General features: G+C 39.8%; 1 long non-coding RNA gene across 4 annotated transcripts in view; it reads left to right on the forward strand.

Annotated features, from left to right (window-relative positions):
* Window positions 1-23,762, forward strand: part of LOC132848373 (uncharacterized) — a 108,664-nt gene that overhangs the window by 67,369 nt on the left and 17,533 nt on the right. For 3 of the 4 annotated variants that reach the window (XR_009648727.1, XR_009648724.1, XR_009648726.1), the window contains one exon: window positions 5,629-5,736. This is a non-coding gene — a long non-coding RNA (uncharacterized LOC132848373). Of the gene's footprint in view, window positions 1-5,628; window positions 5,737-22,854; window positions 23,020-23,762 lie in introns of all 4 variants that reach the window. The other variant, XR_009648725.1, reaches the window with a different exon arrangement.

Genomic DNA, 23,762 nt, shown 5'->3' on the forward strand with positions numbered 1-23,762 from the left:
ACACTATTGTCAAAGTCAAGTGCAATTCTCTAATAGGAGACTTGGAGCACTTTCTGAGTATAGACGAGAATCTCTTTTGTTCCGTAATGCATTCTCTATCTGTTATGTCAGCCCTGACTCCATTTTGCACTCGTTTTCTTATTGTATAAACATTTCACTGAGCGGTTTCATGTTTGTTTTTGTTTGTTTGTTTTTCTTTCACTCTCTGACACAATACTTACGGTTGTCTCGGGTAATAGAAGCTTTGTTGAAAGATTGCAGAATCTTGGTATGTGTCTCCACAGTAGACACCTCAGCATTTTCACGTTTGTGCACGTATCAACATGACTCAGCATTTCAGAGAAGAGAAACATTTTGTCCTAAAGCAAAGAAATGTTACCGTCAGTGAGTTCACATGGGAATAGGAATCTTCTTGGCAGTCTTTTTTTATTTTTTTTTATTTCTCACAATCCAACAAAGTTCAAGTTGACTAAGGGTGTGCCTTGTTCGGCATTGCGTAATGCAAGCGTACAGGAGCCTGAATGAATGACTGTTTGACAGCTTGCGGGCTTTATCGTTGCTTCAGCATGAGCACCTCCTGGCCCTGTGTAACGGTCGTCCTTCAACAGTCTGCTGCTCCACCTCTTATGTAATCCTCAAACCCACAGTGAGTGTATTCCGTTTTTTTTTTTTTTTTGTTGTTGTTTCTTTTTTTTTTTTTCTGCGTACTCCCTGCATATCCGGGACTGATCTCGACCGGATAATCTAAAGCTGAGAAAGCGAGTTGTGGCGGAAAGCTGCAGTTTCTTCCACCTTTTGCTTTTCCTGCTACACTCATATCAGTGGCCCTCTCAGCAGGCCTCTTTCCCTGCTCCTGTTGGAGTTCAGGGTTATCCTCATGACAGACGGCCTCAGGGTTGTTTCCTGTCCTGTCAGCTGGGAGGTCTGGGCTTGGTTCCCAGAGTGCTCTGAGAGTAGAGTCTCTAAAGAGAGACTCGGGCATCTGAAAACACCTGGGGTGAGGATTACCTTTGGATTATACTGGCCTTCCTGATCAAAAGTTTACCAATGTATACAAAGATTTTCCAGCAGTGACTCACTTAAGATGCCACTCACTGTCTCCACCCAAAAAATTCTTAATGCTTGCCTTTTTAACCTTGACAAGATCCGGTTATTAGGGATTTTTGGGGAGACTAAATGAGTTTTTCCCAGGCATTGCATTCTCAGTAGCCTTCCTGCTTCTTTGCAAGAGTTCAGGATGAATTGAGGTGAGGTTCTATCACTCTGTGCCTCTCGTTCTTCGTCATGACTCTTAAGCTCTGTGCAGAGCTGCAGGACATCTTTACCGTGGTGACAAGGATGAGCTCTTCATGCTGGTCCATCTGGACCGGGCAAGCATGCTTTCCATCAGTGGTACACTAAAGAGGTCACGAGGGCTTTGCTAATCAGCCTTTTCTTCAGGCTGCTTTTTGAATATAGTAGAGTTGGGAAGGCATTTTCAGTCACACTTGTGGTGGAAGGACATAACGGAGATTATAGGAAATGCAGACCATAAAGCTGTTCATGACCCCTCACCCCTATGGAGAGATCATCTGTTCAGACACAGCGCAGTTCCTTTGTGTAATATTCACATGTTCTTGAAGGGAGGAGATCAACATGAAAGTGGAAGTGCTTAACTTCCTGCATGCGAGTCCGTTAGAACGAGGACATCGTATTCTTTTGGATAAGCCGTCAAGCTGTGCATTTGTATTTAACATCTTAGGGCCATAGGATTTAACAAAGTGTGTGTACAAAAAGTTTGCTTGTCTTGAAGATTTTATGGATAAAATTAAGATTTACAGTCGACTCGAAATGTTGTACATGAATGTTCAGCTTAGCATTCATTCCATGGTCATGTGATCTTTACAAGAGCTAATTCAGTCAACTGAATCCATGAGAAAATAACTCTGATTCAACGCACACATTTTATGACTTTAATATGGTTTCTAATGCCTTCATAAAATATGCACATAATTTAACTTCTGAGTATGATGTTAAAAAAAGCATAATTTGTTTGCTGGGACATTTTATAAGCTGATAATTAATGAGAGCGGAAGTGTAGCGTTAAACTAACTGTGCTCTGATTAATGTGTTGAGTTGTCGGTGTCAGTTACAGGAATATTCATGCAGCAATACGTTAGTCTTATGCTAGAATCATATTAGATGTTTGTTTCAATGTCTGCCATTTTCCGTATTTCATCTTTTAGAGGTTTTACACATGCTGCTTGCCTCATTATGACAGAACTTTTTTATTTTTTTTATTTTGTTGTATTCAATATGTCCAATGTGTGTCACTGGCAACACATAGACAGAATTTGTCTGCTTTTCCAATCTGCAATCCAACCAAAGATAAAATGTGGGGGAAAAAAAATTAAAAGCTGAGGAGAAAAGAGGAGAAAGGGGAAAAAAAAAAAAAAAAAGCTTGGAAAAGAACAAAACTGAAAGTGCACCATAAGCACTAGCTAATGCTGGCTTGGCTGAGTTGTCCAAACGGTTCCAAATTTAGGGGTGCATTTTCAATCTCCAAAATAGTCGCTACCCCAGTCTTTCATCTTTCAACAGCGCTAGTGGGTTAGTGGTAACATGCACTCAGTGGAACAGTTTAGCCAACCCCTCCTCTGCATTTTTCAGGCCAGCTTAACCTGAAACAGTGCTCTGTATTTATCTGGACCACCCTCTCACCCATTGTTCTGTGCAATGTAAGTGATGTGGTCGGCTCTTAATAGTACGGCGCTCTGCAAGCTGCTTTCATTGGTTTCAGATGGTTGTGCTTCAGCCAGTTAAAGCCACAGAGAAGGAGCTCTTGTGACAGATGGGAGCAATGGAATTATATCACAGTTCTGATAATGATTTAATTGGTAGGTTTTCTCCCAATCATGGTCGAGTTCACACAGAGGTCTGTTCAGTCAGCGAGTTCCGTCCTGTGCCCTGAATAGTACAAATCCTGACAGGTTCCAAACAACTAAATGCTTTTTAGTCTAGTTATCTTGCATCCCATCTTTTGACCAGAGCCTATTTATTTTTTAGTAGCCTGTTGTTCGCAACTTCTATAAAATGTCTTTACACACATTAGCAGGGCTGAGAAGCTTAGTTAATTTTGTTTGTGCTCCTGCCTGCCTATAGAGCTCATTCTCAGGCTTAGACTCTCCTTCTGGATCCGTCTGCCAGCCGGTCCAGAGAGCCTCCAGACGCTAAAATAACAAAGGAAATACAGACACAATGGGAGTTTTTACAGTGTCCGGAGCTTTTATTACTCACAGACGTACACATCAGTACATTTTGATTTGTGAACCGGAATTTGGACAAAGGTTTTAAGGTCTCTGAATGGTAGACGCTACACGAGAGGTCATGAAGACGCTTAGTGAAATGACTTTAGATCAAATGTGGATAAACAGGAAAATAACTGCACTTACCTCATCTTGGCTGATTACACAATATCTTACCGTTAACATTATCTGAAATAAATCATTAATTAAGGTGTGAAGCTTAGTTGTATGTGTTTTTAGTATGCAGCAGGATCTCATAAGCATTGTCTAAACTCATGAGGAGTGTTCATAGTCTGCCACATGTGGGCTCTTTTGTAAAAGCTGGATTATTCCCTTGTCACGCTTTCTTGACATAGCACATGCAGGCCCTTTTTCACTTCTCTGAAGCATATGAGTGCCAGAAAGATAATATCTCTTTCTTCCAGCATCTAAATCTGTACCAGTCCCCATATACACAATTGCTACCCCCTGTCTGTGTCATTTACGACAGTTCATGCTTCACCGTATTATGTAAGTGAAAAAGGGAAGGATGAGGAGAAAAAGAGAAGGAAGATATAAAGGAAGAAGTGGTATGGGGGTAAAAAAAAAAAAGGAAGAAAGAATAAGACAGTGGGAAAGGCTGCCGATATATTTTTAGGAGTCGCTTGGCTGGGACTGAAACCGCATCAGTGCCTCAGGCAGCGTGCCTGGAGCTGCTGGTTTCATTGCACGGCGCTTCATCCACAAAGCCGCCACTCAGGAGGCCAGAGACAGGCATGGCATTGTGCGAGCACACTGAAGCAAGGGCACCTAACGAGAGTTTCTCACTCTGTTCGTGCACCCAGATTAAAGGCGTGCAGCTGTATCAAGGCCGCTCCAGCTAAAAATATTGCAAGGCTCCCTATTTAATTAGCACAACGTCAGGATTCCTTCACACTGTGCCAAAGAGAGCAGGATGTGGAGGGGACTCGCATTCAGCTGTGACAAATAACAGAGCGTTGACAATGAAAATGAGTAAAATGGCCGTCAAAAATATCATCTTAGACATTCTTTTCTTTTCTTGATTTGTTTTTCCTGGTGGCAACAGGACACACACCAGGACAGGTGTACGGTTTGCATACCTATAGCACAGTCTGAAATGGATCATTGTGGGTTTTCTCTTACCAGAACCTCTGAGTGTAAGAGAAAACCGCATGCTCTTTCTGTGTTCTGTTTGACCTGTAAATGTCTGGAGCATGTGCTTGACTGTACCAGATCTCCATGGGCACCATGAGACATTTTAACTGCGTCTCTACCCTAACTGCTTTGAGCGGTGTTAATATGTAATGAGTAGCACATTAGTCCTGTCTAATGATTCTGTAAGCTGCTCTTTGATAATGGAAAGCTCTGTAGACCCTTACATGCCATCTTAACCACACTCAGAATAGCAAAAGTATTCCTAGACAGTAAAGAATCAATATAATACATATATCGGGGGGTTTTAATGTACGCGGTGGAAAAAAAATGGCATACATTTACCGTATGTTTAATTTCTGTTTATTTAATTATTTCTTATTTTTACATTGTAAAACAAAAACCTTTGCAACATTATTCACACATCATTAAACAACTCCATAAAAAGGCAGTTTTTAAGCAATGGCGTTATGTCTCTCCTTGACTTCACATTGGTTAATGCCTTATTGTATTGTCTGATTTAACCAGAGCACTTTGCTGCTATTACATCAGCTGTATTTTGATTATAGTAAAAGGTAATCGTTAAACTGAACAATACTAAAGCTAACCATGCATTTTAAGTGCATTATCATGCAGGAGAATAAGCATGAGCATCAGGGAAGCCAAGGCAATTTAGTTATCCATTTTCTGAATGGATAGAAGTTCCAGCTGAGACAGTATAGTGCTGGGACGGTATACTATATGATGAAGGCATCTGTAATATGCACGCACTGATGATGATAAATAAAAACCTCCACTATTAATATTTGGTGAAAATTCCTCTGGGGTGAATGATATCATCTTGGGATGGACATGCATGAAATCACCGTTATTTTATTATGTACTGTATGTAAATTGACCTTGTAGCATTTTCAGCAGAGGTCAATCTCCAGAGACTGGGATGAACTTTGCATTTATTTTGTTTCCCTGTAGCCATTTCTGTGTTGATTTTTTTTTTTGTTAGTTTATGATTATAATCTGTATTAAAACCTCAGTCCAAGCCCACATTTTAACCTCCTGGCAACCGGCAGAGATTTTGAGATAAACTGTTATATCTATGTATGAAACATACCTATAACATGTTCATAGGCCATACCTGAGCTATGGATGAGCTTCACAAGTCTGAACATTATCTCTGTGTTATTGCTTGCAGCTATGAACATCCCTGCTTTCACTACGTTTTGAGTGGGACATCGTACAACGCAGCGCCCACCGGAATTTTTCCATCCTTACTAAACCACATGAAAACCTTTCCCTAAAGGTAAGATAAAATGGTTACTAACTTTACAATTTACATCGTTTAATGGTCATTAAATTAGTCTACGCATCCCAGTTAACATCGCAGGTTGTGAAAAATTAAACCAAAATGTACAATGATGGATCTTTTTCCACCTTTAAATGTGGAATGTTTTAGGTGGGTGGGTTTATGATGACAAGTGTTCCCACAACCTAAATAATATTTGATTAATGCACCCTGTAATACGGCATTCAGTCTTTTTGAGTCCAGCAACATAGCACATCATGGAAAATAAATTCTATACTTCCTTGCAAAAATGTTTCAGCTCTATCAAAAATGCAAAAGACATTCCACAGGATTTTGATAGAATCTGGACAACATCTGGACTTAAGTTATTCTGTTGTTCACTTTGATTTGTATTATGCGTTGCTGTTGTACTGGACGGTGGGATAGAGGTTCTATCTATAACATATAAAAGCCGCAGTCCCAGCTGAAGAGAAGCAGCCCCTTTGCACAATGCTGCCATCACCATGTTTCACCTGGTGATCTTTAGGTGTTACACTGTCTTCTTGTTGCACCAAACACATCTTTATTAATTATTTTGCTTGAGTTAGGTGAGTTTGGATGTTTTTGTAAGGAAGCGCTTACATCCACTCTGTAGCCCGGACACTAGAGATTGTTGTCACATGCAGGGAGTTACTGCTACCTGTCACGTATCCGTGTCGTCTCTTTAATCCGGATAGAGCACAAGCCACTGTAAATTTCCAGACAGAAGCAAATGTTGATAGCTTGCCTGAAGTTTACCTCACGTTTATGCTTAGATGTGAGCTATTTATACATCTGCCAAGGCGTCATCGGTTATTTGAGAGAAGAGGGAAGGTAATCAGTGACCGAGTTTTATTGAACAGGGACGGTTTAAGGTTTCAGCATGGAAGAAAAATGTAATATCGGATAGCACGATCACTTCTGTTAGGCTCTTTCCACATGTGGACTATATTATCAATACAGCGCCTTTCAGCTCGGTAACAAAAGAACAGTCAGTATTGCCTACACCGTTCACAAGAGCTGAAATCACTGAGGTCGGTCTTTGTGAGAGTAATGGAGTTAGTGCTGTTTAGTTTGGAGCAGTGAGTCAATAGAACGTTTCATCCCTTACTGCTTCACTGTGTCAGCAACACAGACCGATAGGAAGCAGTTACAGGGGTCAGAGGTGAAGTGATTAGCAGTAATTATGGGTAGCGGGGTTGCCAATGGTCTATAGGCGTTTAAACGAGGTCACCGCTTCTGTGTCTGACTCACAGTGTGTCTTCAGAGTGAAGATGTATTTTCCCTTTTTTTTAATGTTTCCAGATAGTTCTGAAAATGTAAAAGAGTTAAACTGGGTGAAACAAAGCTGTTCCCACTCTAAAATCATCGTTCTTTTGTGTGTGAAATCCTTTGTAAAGATCCTGACTAAACCTTGTCTGATGCTATCAGTAATTCACCCAGGCAACCAGGCATGCATGCGGCCATTTCCATTTCATGGCTCTTTTCACTTTTGTCTAAAGAATGGGGGATGAACCGAGGCGAGTTTTTGAAGCCTTTTAGCTGATGAGTGCCCATTCAGCACCTTTCAGACATGTGAAGCCATGTTTTCACTCTGCTTCTCCTAGCGGTTCACGTTGTCATTTGGAAAAGAAGGTAAAGCTCGTTTTCTGCATGGGATTCGATTTCACTGTACGTTCTTGGAATTCAAACTGGAATATTCCAAGTCGAGAATAGACTCGGTGATGGTCATGCAGGTGCTGTGAGATTCCTGGAAGAGAGCCGAGACAAACAGATCTCATATCACATATCTGACATATGAACATGTATCTCTTTGCATGTTTCTCAATCTAGTGTTACAAACTATAGATTTGCAGCTGCTATATCACTACCTTCATGATATACGAAACGTATCCTGACCGCATACGAATTGACCGGGCTCTACACATTTCAGCTTGACCAACATTTGTGGAACACGCACTTAACTAGGGAAAACATGTTGGTATCTTGTTTACATTTAACCTAGTAAAATATTTGTTGTTGCTTTATTTGGTGAATGTTGCGTGGCTTCTCTGAAATTAAGTTACAAATGGAAGGTTTTTTTTTTATTATTATTTTGCTTATGGACTTAGAAACAGTACTTTATTTAGTTTATTTAGTACCTGTTTTTTTCCCCACAGAGTGAACAAAACAATGTTCACTGTAAAATTTTGCTTCCGTTTTATAGTGATGCAGGTCATTCTGTCTCTGTTCAGTCCAAGCAGATCAGCTAAATTATAATTTTGGCTTTTTAGTTCAGGTTTGTGGTCCTTTTTATTATTCTAGAACATAAACAATACACTACACAATTGTTAAAGTTCTCAAGTGTAAACATTACATGCTGTGTATGCACAGTATGTAAGTTAAAACATGTGAACGGGCCTACAAGTGAACAGGATGGCCTGCTCATGAATATTGAATGAAGACGTTCTGAGCGCTTATTCCATCTTTAGGCTTGTTGTTAAATTATTAATAAAATGTCTCACTTACAGCACACTACAGGTGATGTCTATTAGTAAGGGTTAAAAATGATGGCACAGGATGTTGTAGGAAAGTAACCAGTAATCTGAAGATGACTATTTTCCAGAACCAGCATGTCCTGAATTGTTTTATTCCTCTTTATTAATGAATGCTTTTTAATGGTTTATAGTCAACCACGAGACAAGTTTAGTTCCCTTTTATCACTTTTTGAAGACTAAAACAATTACAGCTCTTCATGTTGCCAAGAAAACAAAGTCTTCTTTGCTGATGCTTTTACTCTCAGTACTTCTCAACAACCTTCTCCGAATGAAAGACAGACTGAAATGACCCTGTACAGCATTTAAGCTGTTGTGCTGAGAGGTTTGTATAACGCCTGGCCAAGACCCTTCTACTTATGTGTTTGACAAACTGAGTACGAGCTTGGTCCGAGACCTTATTACATCAGATGAAAGTGATTTTAGATTCGGAAAGGCAGTATTAAAGACTTCTCCTAGGAAATAGAGACTTGGGTCACAGTCACCCCACCCACCATTTTCTTTGACCCACTATTACGTGGCGAGGAGGTCAGTCATTCGTAGACATTGTTTCTGTTTGTGGTCAGCCGCAGAGCTTCATGCATGACTTGGGAGGGAATGAAAGACAGACATAATTCCCTTTTTATGTGGGTGAATAAAAGGAAATAACACTTTCTGTGCTGGTAGGAATGAGGTTTTATTTTCTTCTGTCAAACAATTGAGCCAGAAATACCAGCAGACACTCTTAGATTCGAAGTGTATTAAACTGCTAATTAGGCCGTTTGCTAATGATTATGACTGTCCTTCTACATACATGATCTCTCAGATGCCCATGGATGGTTAATAATGCTCTGGTTGACACAGAGGAGAGAGAGCATGTTGTCCATCCCATTCAGAAAGCATGACTAGGTTTGCTCTCTTGCCTCCCAGCCATTAGCGGCAGTCTCTCTATTATACGGTTAATGCAGAATAATAAAATGAGCAGGTGAAAGATAAAAAAGTAGAAAGGTATTGCTTTCTGTAAGAAGAATTCTATAAGAGTTTGTTGTTTTTAAAAAAAGTCAAAGAAAGACCAAAAAACAGGCCATTTTAAAGCAATTTACCTGTCGTTTTCACTCTTCCGAAAGTGTTTCTATATAGTTTTTGAGTCTTTTTTCATTGGGGAAAATCAGAGAAGGCTTTACATAACCTTCAGTGTCATTCTGTTTTTAGATGGCCGTTAGCTCAATACAAACAGGGTTATTAAACAGCTATGAGGTTGCTGGCACAAATCCAGATTTTGGCACTACATGGGATTGCCTATCCAGCTTTGAGTAGTGATGATGGTGCAAGATATCCGATCGCATCATCCGCTCCTCCTTAATCAAACTGAGTGATGTATATGTGTCAGATCAGGGAGGGCACTATGGCTGAGTGCCACTGTTGCCTTGGGCCCAACGGGCAAGCTCATAAAACACATCTGTTACATACTCACCAGCTTGTGAAAGTTTAGCACGTGCTGTGTAATAGGCTTTTCACATTCGGTTTATGACCATTTTTTAAAGTCTAGGTTAAAGCCACATCCAAGAAGTTCACAACTATAATTCTATCCGTGGAGCTTCGGAAGCAGCCGAACGTGTAAGCAGTGACCTGGAAAGCCACATTTCATTTTATAGAGCCACAGTCTGATATGGAGAAAACCTCTCTGTTTGTAGTGGAACAGGTTTGTTTACACTGTCATTAGTATTACGCTTGTAGCACCAATCTATCAAACGTATTCCAGGCTTTATAATTAAACCTAATTAGTGTTTAGACTGATAACGATATGATGATCATGAAAGTGCTTCTTATTTGTTTAACAAGTTCACAACTCTGCTGCATTATAAATCTCTTTACTGTACAGTAGCTTTGAAGAGTCTTGCTAACTCGGAAGCTTTATTAAATTCCAAATAAACTTTTTTTTCAATTTCCCAGCGCCGATTTATTTTTCATCTAGACATGTTCAGTTTCCACATCCGACTTGTAGCATCTAAGGTCACAGCCGGACACGAACATGACTTTCACGCCTTTGCGCTGCACCCAGTAGATCGCTGACACAACAGGACTACAGGACTTTTAGCTTTACCTTCATCATGACAACGAGCATCTGTGTCTTACTTCCAGTTTGGATTTAGCACCAGCAATAAAAGGCAGCCGTATTATTATCTTCACACTGTTAGTACAGGACTGCGCCACTGAGACAACAGAAACAATACAATCGTTTGTAATGACTGATGGACTTGCAGAGCAGTGTGTATTGTCCTGAATTTACACGCTGACCTGCATTTTACTGTGACCCACTGCTCAGATGTTTCCTGTCGCGTATAAGATGTACCGATGCAGTAATGGCGTACGAGAGCCCCAGCGAGGAGTCCTAAAGTAATCGTGAGCACGGTGAGCTGCCAGGCTGTCCTGTTGTGATAGGGGTCATGCTGTGTTTATGACAATGTCAGAGCACATTACACCCAATGCAGTTTGCTTAGGGCCAATTACGCCTACTATTCCTTTACCGTTTTAGGAGGCTCTCGTTGACCTGCGAGTTTGCCTGGGTATATTTTTAGATCTTAATGGGGACCAAATGTTCACACAAAATATCCCTACAAAGATTTGAATATGTATGGTGATATTTGGTTCCCTTGACTTTTTTAAACAAATGCTGATAATTCTAAGAGACAGAAGAGGAAGCTTTACATGTAGGCAAGCTGCTAAGATGTTAATTAGGTTTTATTCAGATGTTACTGGGAAATACCCAGTAGTGCTAAGTTAAACTCCATTGCTCTTGTCCACAATACAAAAGGGATCCTAGGGATTGCATTATATAATTTTTATGCTAAGAAGTATATACGGGACTCGCACACGCAGTGATGGATATCTTAATCATTCTTGACCTGCAGTGAGGACAGTGATGAATGTGGCTTTGAGAGCAGAATGTGTAAGCAATTATCAGTCGTGTGGCTGGAGGGTGGGCTTCCCGGTGGGCCTGCCCATGTGGTACACAATTGTCAGGGTTGGGGTTAGGAAGGCAAATAGACTTCACAAAAGCTTAGCTTTGCCTTTGTCCCAAGAGAAAGAGCTCTTTGTCTTGCCATAAACTAAATCAGGTTCATGTGTCTACTCCTGTCTCCGCTGTGTATTTTGAGCACTTTCAATCCGAACTGTAAAGTATTTCATTTGATATATAATTTCTAAAGTGTAAAACTCCCTAAGTCCTAAGATCCTTGTGTTCATTTTGTTGGTCTCTTGTTTTTAGGTGAATAAGCACTTCTTGTTCAAAACAAAAGAGAGAAGCTATTAATATTACTTCTCTATAAGTTCCCTGACCTTGTTATATTAGGAAACAGTATGAACACAGGTCCTCATGAACTCAGGTAGTTGAATCACTGGGATGTGTGACATGAACACAAATACAGCCAGCTTGGGCATGCTTTTCTGATAATATGTTAAGTTGACAATAGGAGATAAGGCTATTAGAGAGCGTACACAGGAAACAGCCGTGACAGCCGTGCTTTGTAGTCTGTGTACCCAAGATGCCGACTATTCCTTATCTCCAAGATATACGACAGATTTCCTGCTTTCCCTTGGCACCCGATCAGCTTTTGAAATGTGCCTGGCATCAATACAACACATGCAGGGGAAGGAACAACCTTATAAGGCTGTTGGATTTGCGCCAGTATCCGTTGCTCATCGAAACAGAGAGCAAGTTACAGAGTGCCGGGTGAGAAAACGACCTCTACTCCAGGGGAAAAAAAAAAAAAAAAAAAACGTTGAATATTTGTTGAATACAACACTGTCTTACCGGATGTAAAATTATAGAAAATCCAGTGATCATCAAATTCATTCCAAAATGAATTAGTCTGGAAAAGTGAGGAAAAATTTCATGCCCTCCAATAAGCAGTGCTTTCCAAATTTAAAAAAAAAAAAAAAACTTGCCCACCCACACGACCAGTGTTGTATTTCAACTATATGTGACAAAGCAGCCCACAGAAGCTAGCGCATTCTACCACTGCTAAAAATCCTTGACGGATATATAGCTTTCTTGGCTCAGGTTTTATACCGAATATCCTATTTTAACAGCCCCAGCTGCAGAGAGAAATCTTTTCTATTGAAACCTCTTTGAACATGAGCCATGAGGTCAGCTGTGTTTAATGGCTCAAGTTTGAACTCTTCCCGATCGTTCCCTTATTGTTTACTTTGCCTGCCCCGTTTGACTCGACCGAACCTGATACTCTCACTGTCTGTCATCACAAGCGCAGAGGATTTATTTTTTTTTATCTTTAAAACTGAAAATGTAGTTTTTACACTTCATAGAAGTTCAAAAAGTGGGTCTTGCAGCAAGCATGTCTCTCCGTAGTGGCATCCCTACCCCACGTTCGTCGTCTTAGCATGCCGGTTATTTCCTGGAAGTAAAACCCAGCCTAGCAACTTGAGACTGGATCAAAGAAACACGTGAGGCATCTGGAGCAGCAGCCGGAGGGCAAGCCTACACACACCTCCTGCAACACACACGCACACAGCACCGATCTCACATGGGAATCTCTGACATGTCTGTTTCGTACTACTACACCGAGACCTGCCTGAATGCTTATTTTAAAATCCCCTCATACCGAGCATCGGAATATTGTCACTCTGCTTTATAAACAAATCATCTCTTGGCGATACCAAAGTCTGATACGAGAGTGTCGTACCATCTTCTGATCTTACAGGAAGGGTTTTTGTGAGCGCTGCTTTTCTCCCCCAAAAGGCAAATACCTTTTGTGCCTTGAATGGAAGTTGTTTACTTTGCCGTGTATCTGTGTAACAAGCAACAGGCGTGTGCCGTATCGATTTTTCCCTCGTGCACGGTTTTCTATTTTAAAATGTCAGGATGAATAACTGAATCATCCAGAGCTTAATAAAGACAGGAAAATAAACATTTCCACCATTTGAATTTGAAGAAGACGACAGGACAGTGTAGTAATAATGATCATACCAGCAGTGCAGGAACCGTTGGCCAGCAGCTGCACTCGCAACACTCCAAAATAAAGAGCAGTAAAAATATATATATATTTTTGTCTTCCTTTTAAAACTTGTTGTCTAATGTCTTTACTATAGCCATGGCTTTAACATTCCCTGTCCTGAGTGTTTCAACACAGTGCCTCCATCTCTCTCTCATTCTCTCACTTGCTCTTACATAGTTGGCAAAATGTTGCTCAATAGACAATTACGGTTTAGAAAACAAATTTACTAGGCTAAAAGCAGTTGCTAGCCTAGTGGTTAAGGTGATGGATTACCGATCAGAAGGTTGCAAGTTCAAATCCCAGGTTCACCAAGCTGGGTCCCTGAGCAAGGCCCTTATCCCTCAATTGCTCGGTTTTAAAAGATGACACAAAGTTGCACTGTATATAAGGGCATCTGGCAAATTCCTTACATCCAACTTTAACACTCCTTTCCTATTGCTCCACTTGTCCCTTGTATACGGTGGCCGAGAAGTGCAAAACAAATTAACAAATCTGAAAACAAATTAACAAATCTGAAAACAAATTAACAAATCTGAAAACAAATTAACAAATCTGAAAACAAATTAACAGATCCCAAAACACATTAACATTCTGATTTGTTAATGTGTTTCATGCACCGATTCAGACAACCCGGAAGCGGTAAGTATAGTTTGTGAATGGAAACTTACAGATCATTGGACAAGACGGCTGTCATTAAAGATATACAGGTGAATGAAAGGTGTCTCGTCCGATGATGGTAAGTTTCCATTCACAAACTATACCAACCGCTTCCGGGTTGTCTGACTTGTTAATGTGTTTTCGCATTTGTTAATTTGTTTTCGGATTTGTTAATTTGTTTTGCACTTCCTGGCCACCGTACTTGTAGCATTAAGGAATGTGTTTCACAGATTTGATTGTTTGGAGAAGAGTACTCTCTCAAATGTACGGGTCTCTCTCTCTCTCTCTCTCTCTCTTTCTCTCTCTCTTCCTCTCTCTCTCTTTCTCTCTCTCTCTCTCTCTCTCTCTCTCTCTCTCTCTCTCTCTCTCTCTCTTTCTCTCGCTCTCTCTCTCTCTCTCTCTCTCTCTTCTTCAAAAAACTCAACACATTTAATCACTTTCTAATCATGGCCGTTATTTGTTAGATCTGACACTTCACTGAAGGCCTGTTTAATATATTTAAGTCGCATTTTTTGCATTTTGCACATTTTTATAACCTGTCTCATGTTATCCATGTTGAGCAAAACATTTACTCTCCTATTCATATTACTACATCTGACAAAAAGCGAGCACACCTGCATAATAATTGTTCCCACGCGTCCTGGAAAACCTGGGAATCCTGGAAAATTAATGACCAATGTTCCAGTCCTGGAAAACACATGGAAAATGAGAGTAAACATAAATTGTCCTGGAAAACATCTTGTTGCCCTGGAAAATTATTATTTTTAAATGTACTTGATCATTTAAAGAACAGTTTACAACTCTGGTCGAAACAATCAACGTTAGTAACAGAAAGCGCTCTGTTCAGGGATGCTATGTTTTGACGGGCTTTTTGTTATGCTGTTTAATCTCGCTGTGACGGATGACGCTGTCTTGTGTTAAGTGCTCGCATGTTTTCAGCAAATGTTGACGGGTAAGCAGGTTATATTAACCTTGTTAATCTGAATATCATGTGCAAGGGAAATGCACAGCAAACTAAAGCATGCATGACAGCATTGGCCTGAGAAAGGAAAGGGTATTAATATGTTCTGTCTTTTTATTTTATAAATGTTGAAATTTCATTCACATGACAAATTGTCTTTAAAAGTATAGTTAAGTAATAGCCATAAAGTGTACGTTGTTTTTAAGACTTCTGGAGAGAAGAACATATTACTTTAGGCCGTGAATCTGTGATCCTTGTCTTTTTTTTTTTGCTAAATTTGAAATGTCCTGGAAAAGTCCTGGAAAATGATCTCTGAAAACTCCGTCCAGGGTGTATCCTGCCTTGATGCCCAATGACGCCTGAGATAGGCACAGGCTCCCCGTGACCCGAGGTAGTTCGGATAAGCGGTAGAAGATGAATGAATGAATGAATGATCTCTGAAAAAGAGTGGGAACCCTGATCATTTATTTGAGAGCATGACACATGTAGGAATGAGGTGGGGCTTCTAGGCTTCATGTGTCAGTCAATGTTGGAGAGTTCAACACCTGTGCAATTCAGTCCAGATTTACATTTCTATTTGCTCATCCCCTGTTTTATTTAGAAAGTTGGAGGTTTATCAGGACTTCTTTATAAGTATATAAAAAGAAGTGCATAACTCTAGGCACTTTGACAGATTAATATAAGAAGCTACACACTGATAAGACACGATGCAACCTAACACATATCCAAGATTGATTCACAAGCCTGTGCTTTATGTAGTAGTCACCCCACACTTTGTGGACACAAAACAAAGTTATTTCCTGTTATTATCTACGTTAGAGCCGTTCTAAAGCAGCTGTTCTCTCACCAGCTTGTCTTCTTTCTTCCATAAATGTTCAATAGACATCTCTGTCTACAGTAGGTGGAACATACCAATAGGCTATAACATGTTTATTTGATTAGTTACGGAAAGTAAATCAGATGCAACTTAGCACGGTGTCTCACAGGTTTGTTTTATTTTATAAGTTGAACACTTTTGAAGTTTCCATTCCACCTTCTTGAAGCCATTTACTTCAGTTTGTAAGTGCTTCCACTCGGAGGTTTTCCCCCCCAGGTGGGTTGGTAGACTTTCACATGTTCAGAACAATATCCAACCTTATCGAGATTCTCTAGCTATGACTCCAGAATTATTGGCAACCTTATTTTGTTGTTTTGTATGAATCAGGACCCTCAGCCATACAACCTGGGTGAAATCTAGTCAATTACATGGCAGTCCACACACACACACACACCTACCTAGAGGGCAATGTAATGTAGTCAGTCCACATACCTATATAGGAGGAAGCTGGAGTATCAGTATATGAAATCCATTGACACTGACAGCAACCTGACCTCAGAATCAAATCCAGGATCCTGCTGTTATTGAGTTTCATCTTCATCTCGAATTAATGCAATCCATTCTTTGTCATCTGTTAAACATGTACATTTTACTTGTTTTAAATGGGCCAGATATCCATATGCAGAAATATTAAGTCTGACTGAGAATACTTATGTCTCTAAATCAGTGCACACAATTGTACTGACTGATTCATTCCTTCATCCACAAATGCTGAAAGAGGAATCTTTGGTGTTTTTTTTTTTCCCCCTGTTAAACCTTACAATTAGTCAACCTAACTTTGGCCTGTCTGGTCACTCTGGGCTGTGGAAGAGCTCCCAGATGACGTCGATGCTGTCTTTTTCTCGGAACATATGAAACATGTTATCTGCTCAGCTGTTTACTGTAAAACAGCTCGCTGTGGCAATACTTGTCACTTCTAAATGTCCAAAAAGCAGGTATATTATATATCGAAATTCTGCCCTTTTGTTGTCATGTTCAGATGTATAGCATAATATCTTGTGCATTCCAGTGTGGAGGAATGAAGAGATTGCCGTCTGGAATTTATCCACGGCGGACTGAGGTGAAGACGACGGAGTTTCTGAAGTTTGTCTACGCTTGTAATTGTATATTTAAATCTTAAGCTGCGTCCCAAGTGAGGTACTATACGCTATGCACTTACACTATTTCCTATGTACTCGAGTGTCTAGCGTTTAAATTTAGAAGGGTAGTATTATCTTAAATGGAGCATTAACAATATTTTACTAACCAGAAATATAATCCATTTAACAGCCGATGACGTGAAACACGCGTAATATGACTCCGCTAGCTTCAGCAGAATATGGGGAGTTTGAAAATAATAAATAAGAAATAATAAATCTAATTTAAAAGACATTTGTATGTCAGACATCTCGAAAACAATGCTATCATCCGGTATCAGTGCCTGGTAGCGCCGCCCCTCATCCGCTATGTAAGCAAAGTGGCGAGTAATGAGAGTGCATGCATTGGCCAACATTCCACACTTTTTTTTTAGCAGCTTTACAGAAATGTATAAATTCAGGATATCAAATTTAAACGTGTAACTTTATCTCTACTGAGCAAGAGGTGACACAGGCAAGGGGAAGAAATCACAAGAGGAATCTGACTCAGAAGGAAACTTATCCTCATCTGTGTGACACCAGATAGTGAAAAGGAACATATAGTAAGTGACTGTTAAGTGATTGTCAGCTTATTGTTCTAGTTAAATATACAGTGGATATACAGGAACATGTCAACCACACACGTTTAGGGGCCAAAAGTAATTATACACATGGCTGCACAGTTATTTCCTGGTCACCATGTGTCGATGGCTGCGTCCTGATGCTTTTTGGAAAGTGTGGGAAATGTTATTGGTGCATCACTAAGGATTGCTTTCTAACTAGGTTGATATTAATCTTGTGTCCACTTGTTTAAGCTGATGGCCTTCAGTCTTCACAACGTCATCTTCCCACATAATTGTAAAAACTGTGCATTCCCACTCAGAGCAGCCTGTCAAGCGAGCAAAAAAGTTCATTTCCCTTCATTTTTTTTTTTCTTTCCCACAAAACCTGTGTGTCTAGACCTGTAGCTTCTGTTTCGTTTTATTAAAAATAATATTAAAAAAGTGCACGAGTGAGGTTTCATTGGACATTTCAGTGGGCATTGTGTAGCGTCCTATTGCTGTACTTCATATTGATTTGACAACCTGTTAAACCGCTGACATGAATTTATTTATTTATTTATTTATTTATTTATTTATTTATTAAAAGATAAGGTGGAATGAGTTTCAGTTAACACGTGCAAATCTTTATTGAAAGATGAAATATGTACCGTAACAAAGATATCTTTGTTTTTGCTACAGTACATGTGTGCAGTTTACACAAGATCTCAATGTAAACAAGGTGCATTTCTCCTTGTGATTGGTAATCGTAAAAAGACAGGATGTTGGGAAATGAAGAGGTAAAAAGGGAATACAATGTCATTGTGAGCGTTTTTACAGTTTGGCAGTTTGTGGCCAGCTGCTCAGATTCAGCTGCCATAAATGCTGAATAGTGAGGGATAGATAATGCCCCATAATCTCTCTGTTACATAAGCACCACTCTCTCACTTTGTTTTGATTTGATTGGATATCCCCTGATGCTGTTCAAGCCGGTGATTACCTGCACCACAAAGCCGTAACCAAAGCAGCTTCGCTCGATTCAGTAGTTAAACGAATGTTTGTTTGTTTTTTTTTTTTAAACTGAGCTGCACAACTAAGTGTAGTTGTTTCCATGGTTTCCAGGAAGCAGGATAGCCTTTCACGGACACTCGGTATGAATGTCCTCTCGATACTGATCACAGTGTACATGCCATTGTTTGACCTTGTCATTACGGAGGGAGAGAATCAGTGTAATAGCAAACAACCGCTATATATTCAAGGAGTCTCTAAAGCCGAGCATTGATTTGCACTTGTCACTGAGACGAGATGTAATGCGATGTGAGGCATGGCAAAGTGGTGAAAAGCTAGAATAACGCTTAGATGACAAGATCTTGACATTAAGCCACCAAACAGGGAAGTCGTTTACTTCCTTTCGGCCAACTTTATCTCAAAATAGGTTTGTATTGTTGAGTAATACTTCTAATCATGTTCAGTCACAAAAAATGGTTCTTTCTACTTCACTCCAAGCTGAAACAGCACTGGATCAAGGCACATCTTAAACACAAGACTACGTCACACTAATTAAAGTAACGTCACACTCTCCTATGGTGATTAATGTATAGCTTTTTGCTAGTTAATATTCATCTGGTTAAATATGTTGATTAATTTTGTATAACAGCAGCTATAGATGTGATTCCAATAGTACACTCTAATAATTATTACTAATAATTAGTAATATCGCTCAACATGATCTACACCTAGTAATAAACATATAACCTGAAAGTTTAGTCATTTCTGACAGGAGACTCTGTGCTCTCAGCGTTTGTAACCACACAAATCCTCCACCACAGGAAGAAAGCATTTTTTTTTGAGGATTTTCATTTTTTTCAGTTGCTCAGTAACAAACCGCGGATTCTTTGTAGCATTGCTTTTGACACTTATTTAATTCCATATATTAAAAGAGACAGAAAGACACAGGAGTAAAAACAGGAACTAACAGTTTGCAGACGCTTTACATTATTAAGAGGTATAAGAGGAATAGAACACTGGGACATGCCGTTAGTGAGAGATAATCCACTCTGATGCATTTTATTCCTTGCTTAAAATGGCCCGTGTTGAGTTCTGGTGCGTGGTGTGACACCTTTTTATCATACGTGTGATCCTGAGCTACTTAGTCTGCTGCACTCACTGAGCACTGCCATATGCTGATCCTCTCTCCTACCACTCCTAATTATATTCAGTCCAGGGAAGTCTCAGTTTTTGCAAGTCTGTGTTAACTCAGGGATGATAAATCCAGTAATCATGAATATGAAATGACAGTATTGTGTTTATTAACCCTCCTTTACACCCGACACAGGAAGCAAGAGCAGGTGTGCTTTGTTTAGAAATATTATACTCGGTTAATCATTAGAGGAAGATTTTATGGCCGACACGGTACTGAGCCGATGTTAAGGGTGTCGTGTTGGTTTTAAATAATTTCCCTGAATGAATAAAGGCATCAGTTCGACGGGGGGGGAAAAAGCAAACTGCTTACGTATTGTAACCAGTACAGTTCGTTTTATTTACTGAGCTTTTTTTAGCGTTCATAAAAACTGTTGCTTTTAGGTAGTGTTTCATTTATTTTTTTTAAGCGGAAAGATGGTATTGGGACAGAACCATAAAATAGTCACACAGTATTTGAAGCAAAGATCACAATGTGTTTTACATTTACAGAACATACGTGCTTTATTTTACATGAAAGGACTCGCTATTACATATAAGAGGCTGCGAGACTGTCCTGTGGTGACGGCGTGCACTACTTTGCCATATGGTTCAATATTATGGAGCTGTGACACACACACACACACACACACACACACACACACACACAAAAAGCGTTTGTGGATTACAGCTTTCAAAGAAAGTCTCTATCCGTATAGTATGGCATGGGGCACCCGCAGTCAATCTGGCAGTTTTCATTTCCAAGAATCGCTTTCTCTCTCTCTCTCTCGCTTTCTCTCTCTCTCTCTCTCTCTCTCTCTCTCTCTCTCTCTCTCTCTCTCTCTCTCTCTCTCTCTCTTTTTCTCTTGACTCACTTGCTCACTCAGAAACACACGGGTCAAGAGCTTTATACAAACTTCCACATTTCATTGGAAGCAGAGACACTCCCACCTCACCGTCCTTCTTATCCCCCTTGCACTCCTCCACTTTCTCTCTTTTCTATCACCTGTTTATCTCTCTTCCTTTCCCCTTCTCTCTCAATCAGTAAAGGGCAATAAAGCACTTCAGCCCTGCTCTTATCTTCACCCGTGTACTCTTCTTAAAAGACATGTGACTGAAGTTCCCACAGAGAAACACACACACACACATGCACAATGTCACTGGAGAATTTGGGCCATGGATCAAATTTCATTTCAACTGTAGTGGGTTAGTAATACGTGGATTGCCCAGAATATTAAGATTGCGTGAATGAGGAGGGGAAAAATGTAAAAACCAGAAGAATTTAATGGGCGATAAAGAACCTATGAATAGTAAAAGTAAAATGTAAAATAATCAAAGGTTATAAAATAAACAAAGGTTCCTTTATTAAAGTTAAGGCATTAAGGAGGAAGTCGGCTCACTCCAGCTACCTAGGTGGCGAACTATGTAATTTATTTAACAAAGGAACATTCAGTTAACTAACACACATACACACACATACACACACTCTCGCGCACACACACACACACACACCTTCAGAGTTGTCAGTGCTGGTAGGTTTTTCAGTTTTAGGTGAACACTGACTCGGTGAACTCATTGGCTGTGTGTGCATCATCGTTCTTGGAATGCAGTTTTATACACTTGATTAGTTTTTACTGCCTGGAATGTCTTGGTACTTGAGAGTTGTATTGTCCCAGCGGCACTTTCAAGCCCAGATTGTCATTACTCTTTGAAGATTTGGCCAGAGGAAAGTGCTGTCTGCGATTTCGCAAGGCCATCACACCAATCTTGCTTCCTCATGACTTGGGGCCTGGAAACTAGGGACCGGGTTGTGCAAAGCACCTTTAGATTGTGAAAAACGATTGAGACTCCAACCGAATACGTCTGGTCTACATGGTCATGTACAAATTCACGAGTGTCTATAGATGAGTGACGCATTAAAGGAAAAACCAAGAAGCGTCTTAGTAAAATGTTGGACCACCCAAAGCCACCAGAAGAGCTTGAACTAAATTCTCTGGAGCAGTACTGGAGTGATGTACACGATTCTTCCAAAAGATCCTTCTGATTCATCCATCAGTTAGTGTTGTGTTGCTGGTTGTGAAAAATGTGGTCTAACATATCAGTCTAAAATCCCCCACAGGTACTCAAATGGGCTGAGATCCGGTGACCGCAACCATGCCTTAACATCAAACTTACATATAATATGGATGTCGTCATCCTGGAAGAATCCACTCCGCATTAGTATAGAAATGCTCCATCACAAGATAAAAATGATTAAAGAGAAAAACTTTAGTGATTTGCAGTGATGCTTTAATAAGTGGCATGAAACCATGGTAGTCACCAACAGTCAGAAAGAGCCAGACTTTCTCCTTTAATTCATCTTCCAAATAAATGTATGGATGCTCATGTGGCATAGGGTTACATGTTCTCTAGTTACCTCGTGCATTGATTACTGTAACGCTCTTCTCTTTGTGCTACCTAACAAACTTCAATTAGTCCAGAATTCAGCTGCCCGTATAATTACTAGAACCTCCTCCATTGAGCAGATCACTCCAGTTCTCTACCATCTTCACTGGCTTCCTGTTAAATATCGAGTAGACTATAAGATTTTACTTCTCACTTTTTAAGCTCTTCATAATTGTGCACCACAATATCTCTCTGAGTTGTTTCGTATTTACATCCCGAAGCGTATTCTCAGATCTTCTTCATTTGTTTCCCTTGTTGTACCTGCTGTTCGTTTCGCCACTATGGGGTCTAGGGTATTTAGTTGTGCTGCTCTGAATCTCTGGAATTCCCTTCCACAATCTATACGAGAAAGTGACTGACTACTTTTAAATCATGTGTTAAAACTCACTAGTTTAAATTAGCTTTCTCTGATCAATTTTAAACTATGTAATGTCAATAATTGTTGTTTGTTGTATTGTATTGATTTTATCATCACCACTCAACTGTACGGTGTCCTTGAGTGCCCTGAAAGGCGCCTTTAAATAAAATGTAGTATTATTATTATTATTATTATTTATGTTCTTCTTTTTTTGGATCAACAGGCAGTAATGAAATACAGTACATTTTAAATACTCGGTTTTATGTTTGTTTTTTTTTTTTAACATCCCTCCTCTGTGCTATGTAAATATGATGCACTTGAGTTTATCCAAAGCAATTAGTTTAGTCGTTTGCTCAAGAAAAATAGTACATCTCTGTAACGGTATTTTCACTTAAAAATATATATAAATAAATAATCAAAATGTATTTACTTTCCATAGGTACTTAGGAACCTATTGTGCTCCTCACGTTTGATGCATGGAGCAAAGGAAGTTACTCACGTTGCACCAGTGTAAGCCAGTGTTATTGGGTCAGATTCATCTATTCATCTTATCTCATCAAAGGGCAGCTTATATTTCAAATGCAGAAGTGCAATCGAATCCTCGGTAAGTAAGCTGTGAACGCAGCTAGCTCGTAATTATTTAGTCAGAATTGGTAATTGATCTAACGTTATTCAAGCATTAAGATGTAATGGTAGACCAGCGTGCTATTGAGTTACAGAGAAGCTGGGTGTGACTAATTTCTCTGAATCGGAACAGGATGTTTGCACTCTTCTCTCTCTGTCTTTCTCTCTCTCTTTCTTTCTTTCTCTCTCTCTCTCTGCCCCCTCCCTCCCTTCCTCCCTCCCTAGTGGTAATGTGAGTTTGATCTGAAAATGATGAAGCTTTTTGGCACATTACTTAAGCCACTGTTTGCTGTTTATTCTGGCTTTTGAACCCTGCCCATGTTTGATTACCAAAACCCTTTCAGTACAATATCTGCTTCGTTCAGAACACTCCCTTCATATTTCATGATAATGCCACAACTACCAGACCAACTGATCTCTCCTCCCCCCAAATGATCCACATATATCCTGCTGTTTGAGGAAACATACTGTAAACATAATCGTGTAATTCACAACCACTGGACCTCAACACTATAGTAGCACACACAACATACTAACTAACTAACTACAACTAACCATAATATCTCCAAATATGACCTTCACTGACTCTACTGTTCTTTCACACACACTTCAGCTGACAAAACACTGTTTAATAAAATGATATGGAAAATCCCTTCTCATTAAAGGGGAGGTCAGAGTCGAACATACTGGACCAGCACCGCAATGCTTTGTTTCTCTAATTGT

Source organism: Tachysurus vachellii, chromosome 7, assembly GCF_030014155.1.
Source record: "Tachysurus vachellii isolate PV-2020 chromosome 7, HZAU_Pvac_v1, whole genome shotgun sequence".
Taxonomy (NCBI): Eukaryota; Metazoa; Chordata; class Actinopteri; order Siluriformes; family Bagridae; genus Tachysurus; species Tachysurus vachellii.